Source organism: Pteropus vampyrus, unplaced genomic scaffold (assembly GCF_000151845.1).
Source record: "Pteropus vampyrus isolate Shadow unplaced genomic scaffold, Pvam_2.0 Scaffold33, whole genome shotgun sequence".
Classification (NCBI taxonomy): domain Eukaryota; kingdom Metazoa; phylum Chordata; class Mammalia; order Chiroptera; family Pteropodidae; genus Pteropus; species Pteropus vampyrus.
In genome coordinates this window covers 8,353,436-8,360,299 of record NW_011888814.1, presented here as the reverse complement: position 1 = coordinate 8,360,299, position 6,864 = coordinate 8,353,436, and the positions used below count along the sequence as shown (strand labels likewise).

At 41.2% G+C, this 6,864-nt stretch overlaps 1 pseudogene; it reads left to right on the top strand.

Annotated features, from left to right (window-relative positions):
• The first annotated feature begins 301 nt into the window (after nt 1-301).
• LOC111738032 lies at nt 302-417 on the top strand (annotated as a pseudogene).
• The last annotated feature ends 6,447 nt before the right edge of the window (nt 418-6,864 follow it).

Here is a 6,864-nt window from a genome sequence, read left to right as displayed (position 1 = left end):
AACTGATGCTGAAAGGCAACTAAAAAACAGTGGATATCTCAGGCTCCCAGCTCTCATTTGTCCCTGGAAAATTCCCTAGTCCCCCAACCCTGATTCTTTTGCATATTGAAGTATCACTTCCTAATGTCACAGCATTCAACACATGCTTCTCAATTGATAAGCATGTTTTGTCCATAGAACCTCTTGTACTATTCTTAAAAATTATTATGAACAGGATGTGGTTCCATAGTGTAGCGGTTAGCACGTCTGCTTTACACGCAGAAAGTCCTGGGTTCCTGCCCCAGTGGAGCCACAGTCCATGGTCTATGGCCATGCCACCCTGAACAAGCCTGATATCTGATCTCGGAAGCTAAGCAGGGTTGGGCCTGGTTAGTACTTGGATGGGAGACCACTTAGGAAGACCAAGTGCCGTAGGCATAAAAAGTATATGTATATATATACACATATATATTATGAACATTTTACTTATTATTTATTTCCACTGTTAGATTGTAATTATTTTGAAAGGAAAGGTTTAGATTTAAAAGTATATCGTATCCTTAGTTTGTGCCTATACAAACAAGACGTTCAGTAGTTATCTCTTATTACGTCTCCTGTCACTTATAAGCCCTAAAGATCTCTAAAGGGTTTAGTGATCACCTGAGCTCACTAAACCCTTTAGCTAGACTAAACCTGAGCACTCTCTGCCCATCCCACTCACATTGCCAAACTCAGGCTCGTCCTGCTCAGCTTGGAGCAGTAAGCGAATCTCCCCTCTCCAGCCTCAGAGTCCTTACCAGTAAAACAAACTGACGAAGCTAATGCTCAAAGATTCCTTCTATCAGATTAGATTCTATAACTCAGTGCTTTTACGGTGTCCTGGCAGCCTCTTTGCCTCAAGTTGCTGTAATAAACGTGTATAGCTGTCTCTTGCCTCTTCTCTCTCTGCAGAACAGGGAATTCAAGGAGCAGGAAGAAGAGCTATATGGAGAATCTTCTTTCATAGCAAAGAAAACCAGCAGCTTTGGGATTCACTCAAAATGGGGGCTACTCAGAAGAATGAGCTTGGTGCATAGTGGTAAGTGTAGAGCCTGGGGGGCAGGTGGGCGTACACGAAGAGCCTTTGCACTGTCAGTGACTCAAAGCCTGTTGATGTTCTCACTGTCAGTGACCTGGAGTGCCTGGGCATGTGGCTTTCATAGCCTCCTGGTGCATGCCATGTAGTCAAGAGGCATGTGACTATTAGTGTTTGTGCACCTGAAACTGTGTGCTGAGTCCTTCACTGTAGGAAGTTCAGGTTCTTTGGTTGAATCACCTGGTAAATAGTAAACATGGGCTGCCTGCAGCTCCCTTCCTTCTTCCAAGCCAGGAAAGAAGGGAAGTTGTCTGTCCCCCCAGCTTGCAGAGGCCAGCACACCTGAACAGCGCTTTCCCACAAAGGGGGTACACTGTGAAGGTTACCCTATCTCCTGGGGGAAAGGCTTCATTTATGAGGCCCCTAGTGGAAAGGCCATCAGGTCAAAATCATTCTGGAGAAAAGACAAAGTCCTGGAACCCCTGCAATTGCTAAGCCCCCAAGTTACAACGCCTGGTTGACCAAGGAAAGGGCATTGTTGAGGGAGGAGTTCCACGAGGGGCCCTCCCCAGAGCAGCCAAAATGAAAAATAGCCTTGAACAATAGCCTTGACTTAACCATCCCATCGGACCTGACACAAAAGCGAGTCAGTGATAGGGAAATTCTCTAACATAGGCAGCTGGCGTGACCTAGAATTCACCTCTACTTCATTCTGTGATCATTACAATAGGTTACATTGCAGCTTTGACTCCTTTATGGGCAAACCAAGTGCATTACTATATATGCATGCTCAGGGAGAAGAAGGTTATGTAAGAAATCTGTCTGCCAATCAAGACTAGTAGGAGAAGGGCTACTGTGACAAGGGGAGGACCGGAGCTTTGCAGGCAGAATAAAAGAGGCCAAAGCAGGAGGCTTCCGGGAGGACCTCACTTGGCAGCCTGCTTTCTCATCTGAGAATGTACATTTGCTTTCAATAAAACTAGCTTGCTTACAAATTGCTGGGCGTCCATATTCAATTCATTGTCAACTGGACACCAAGGACTGAGGTCCAGGAGTTCTAGAACTCCCCAATCCCGTAACATCGTCACATGCCAGACAGGATTGATAAGTTGCTGCTATCATCAGAGCCCAGATTTCAACTCGCCCTGCTCCCAAAGCTGGGGTCCCATAACCTGTCAAGGCAGGACGGAGTGGGCCCCCGCTCTGGGAACACTATTGCTTTCCTCTTCCCAGAGCCCTCTCCCAGGACTGTTGTCCACCTGCCAGAGTTGGATTTCCTCCCCCAATGGTGGGATCTCCCTCCAGTTCCTTCCCAGCCATAAGAAGAGATGATATACTACTTACTACCTTTTGCAACAACATGGATGGACCTTGAGATAATCATGCTAAGCAAAATAAGCCAGACAGAAAAAGTTGAAAATCACATGATATCACTTATATGTGGGATATAAACCTAAAAGCAACAAATGAGCTTGACAAACAAACAGAGACTCATGGACATAGACTATAGACTAGTGGTTACCAGAGGGTAGGGGGTGTGGGAGGAGCGGGAAGGTAGATGTGGTAAAAAGGGTCAAATATAGGGAGGAAGGGGGAGGGTGAAGTGGGTAAAGGGGATCAAATATATGGTAGCTGAAGGAAACTGAACTTTGGGCGGTAAACACACAATAGAATATACAGATGCCAAATTATAATGTACACCTGAAAATTATATAAGTGTATTAACCAATGTTACCCCAATAAACTTTATTTTTAAAAAGTTAAAAAAAAAGATAGAGAAGTGTCAATAAGATAACTTTAGTAGTTGTGATCCCTAGAAGAGTTAATAAAATCAGAATTCCATTAGACATCTCTTTTGTTTAGCTTTTATTATGAAGAATTTAGATCATACACAAGAGCAGACAGAAGAACAGAATAGCACACGGAAGAGCGGAACAGCCTGTATGCATCCAACACTCAGCCCCAGACACAGCTTTACCCGTGGTCAATCCTGCCCCATTCGCACAAGCGTGAACCTTCTCCCTCCTGTATGATTTGAAGCACACCCCACACAGCTTATCAATGCACCTGTAAGTATTGAGTATTTATCTTTAAAAGTTGAAGACTCATTTTTAACAAAGCCACAACACCATTATACATCTAAAATACCAATGATTCCTAATATCATCAAACACTCAGTGTTCAAATTTCTAATTGTTTCATTAAAAGATGTTATTTTTATATCTGCAAGAGTTTTGTAGTATAGAGAAAAGAACTGTAGGTAAGAATAAAGAAGTCAGTCAAATTAACACCTCTTTAAAATTAAATCAATTCTCCATTTATAGGTCACTTGCAATGTTTATACTTTTTACTATTATAAACAAAGCTGCAATAAATATCCTTACACTTAAATCTTTGGATACTTTTCCAATTATTTCCTTAAGAGTAATTCCAAAGAGTGAAAACAACAGGCCATAACTTTTTTTAGGCTCTTGCTATGTACTGTCAAATAGCCCTCCCATCCACACTGTATGAAAGTGCCTGCGTTCCTATGTTCCATGCACACACAATCCAAACAGCATCATGCTCATTTGCAAATGAGGAAATGGAGTCAGTGTGTATGGGGGCGGGGAGGGACGGGGGGGGGGGCAGAATTCCTTATGAGATGAGCAGGGTTGAGACCTAAATAGAGGGTTGAGGCCACCCGATTTGAAGAACATGGTACACAGCGGGACAGGGCTAAGGCTGAGCCCAGCTGCGCTGTCTTTTGCCATTTGCTAGATGCACCAGCTTTCCTTATAGTGATATGTATGTGTGGTGGAGAAACTGAGGCAGAAACTGAGGCAGTGAGTCAGAACCTCTAGGAAATCCCTATTGAGGATGAAAAAGGGGTTCTATAGAAAGTCACCTCACAGGGTGATCTGATCATAAATTCCTAACTGGGCAGGTCATGGTTTGTAGTCACGCCCCAGGCATGTAACTTCTTTAGTAAAAGGCTTATTTTCGCCTTAAGCAAGCCCTGTCCATTGTTTCTGTGCGTCTAGGTTAACATACCTTTGAAGTTAGCCATAACCACCCTCAGGAGGGCACATGATCTTAATTATCCTGAATCCAGTCCCCACCTTGCTTTTTCCCACCTTCCTGTAATTTGCTTTGTGTTCAATCCTTAGTTTCAAAGGCATAAAAGAAACTATCAAACTGTCATTCTCCAGAGCATTGAGCTCTTGCTTCTCCACAATTGTCAGTTTGGGCTCAAATAAACTCTTTTAAAATTTCTCTACAGGATATTTCTTATGTCGACACTGTCGATCCTCCAGATATTGTAGGCAACACTAATTCTAGTAATGGCAGAAAGCAAATTAGAATGGTGTTATGGGGATGGTGAATTGTGTCCCTCCCAAATACATGTTGATGTTATAACCCCTGGGACCATATGACCATATTTAGAAATAGGGCTTTTGAAGATATAAGCAGGTTAAGATGAGGTCATACTGGAGTAGGGTGGGCCCTCCTCCAATGTGACTGGTGTCCTAATAAGAGGAAAATTTAGATAGATGGCCATGTGAAGACAGAGGCAGAGACTTCCAGCTTCTACCAGAAGCTGGAAGACGCAGGAAGGATTCTCCCCTAGAGCCTTCAGAGAGAGCACAACCCTGCGGACACCTTTGAACTCAGGTCTCCAGGACTCCCGAGAATAAATTTCTGTTGTTTTATGTTACCCAGTCTGTGGTGCTTTGTCATGGCAGCCTTAGAAAACTAATACAGGTAGGGTAGAGTAGTGTGTATATGGGGGATGAAAGGGTTCCAACGTGAATTGATAGGAATATGTCAGATTAACTCATTGTAGGAATATGTCAGATTAACTCATTGTAGGACACCAGAAAGCTGTGTTGGATCACGGGGAGGAGGATGAGAATAAGGCAGTGAGGAAGAGGGAGGGGGTCACTGCTGTGGGACAGTAGGCTTCTAGGGGTTGAGGATATCTGGGACCAGACCAGGGGTGAGCTGAGAGCAGAGGTTCAGGTGGAAGGCACAGGCCTTAGAAGAGAAGCCTTCCCATTACCATTACCCAAGAAGTGACCTTGGGGACAGGCCACACTTCTGGGTTTTCCAAAGGCAGAGGCTCTCACTCTCTCACACTGAAGACTCCTTATTAGCCTTCAGCCATGAATCCACATTTTGGTTTTGTCTGCAAAATAAATTTGCCTATCAGAGATTCTGATTAGCAAGTGAAAGCAAATAATTATTTATTCCTTCACTTCAACATTCACTGTAAGCCAGGTTTGTGCTAATAGCTGGCGATAAAAATTGAACGAATTGCATTCTCTATTCTTAAGCAGCCTAAATGTAATTTAAATAATTCTAGTCAAAATTAAATCACTTGACATTTCAGTTAGCCTAGCAACCCTGCTGAGAAGGAGTGTATGAGTTACATCAGACTTTTTGAAACATTGAAAATAGCACTGGGGACCTTTTTAGTGTGGATAAGGCTGATTTCCTAATTCTGAAGGGTGAGCAGAGAGCAGCCTTTTGTTTTCCAACCCTGTGAGCCCTACACAAAGGTCATCAACTCTATAAAATATAAATAAAAGCAAGATTTAATGCCACTTCCTATAGATTATCAAACCCAGAGGCAATAATGAAACAAAACAAAGCAAAAAAAAAGATAACAGGGATTGATCGGGACTGGAGAAATTGGAACCGACCTAAACTGCTGGTGGGAATGTAGATGAGGTCCCTTCTTCAGGAGAGAAAGTTTGCTAGTTCCTCAAGAAGTTAAACACAGAGTTAATGGCCATTAAAAGGGTGAATTTAATATCTGTGAATTGTACCTCAATAATAATAATTTTAAAAGTCTCCCACCCATTTCTGAGATCTAGCCACACATTGCCTAGATCCAAAGACAATCACTTTTAATAAGTCTCTGGTGCATCCTTCCAAAGAAAAGCTGCATATGGATAGATCTTTAGAGACAGATAGATACATAGATATTCTTTTTTTGCACAGTTTTAAAATTTCATACAAAAGAATATTCTTCTGGACATTTCATATAAAGAATCATGAAACATGTGGCCTCCTATGTCTGGCTCTTTTTACTTAGCGTGTTTTCAAGCTCTTCCATGTTGTAGTATATATGAGAATTTCATTTCTTTTTAGGTCCACATAATATTCCAATGTATGGATATACCACATTTTGTTCATCCATTCATCAGTCGATGGACATTTGGAGTGTTTCCTCTCTTTGGCTATTATGAATAGTGCTGATATGAATATTTGTAAACAGGTTTTTATACAAATATGTTTTCAATTTTCTTGAGCCATGTAACTAGGAATGGACTTGCTGGGTCATATGATAACTCTATATTTAATATTTCCAAAGTGGTTGAATTATTTTACAACCCCACTGGCGATGTTTAAGGGTTCTAATTTTTCCACATTCTTGTCAAGACTTTTTATTGTCTTTCTTTTTTATTTTAATGGTTGTGAAGTGATATCTCTTTATGGTTTTGATTTGTATTTCCTAACCACTAATGATAGTGAGCATCTTTTCATATGTGTATTAGTTATTTGTATGTCTTCTTTGGAGAAATGTCTATATATATTCTGGAGACAAGTCTTTTATCAGATACATGGCTTGCAAATATTTTCTCCCATTCCATAATTGCTCTTACTTTTATTTATTTTATTTTATTTTTTATTTTTATTCTTTCTTAAAGTGCTCTTACTCTTAAATGCTAAGTTTGACTAAGTATAAATTCTGGTTTGCTAGTTATTTGCTCTTAGACATTTAAAGATATTATTCCTTTGACATCTAACTTACGTTATTTGCC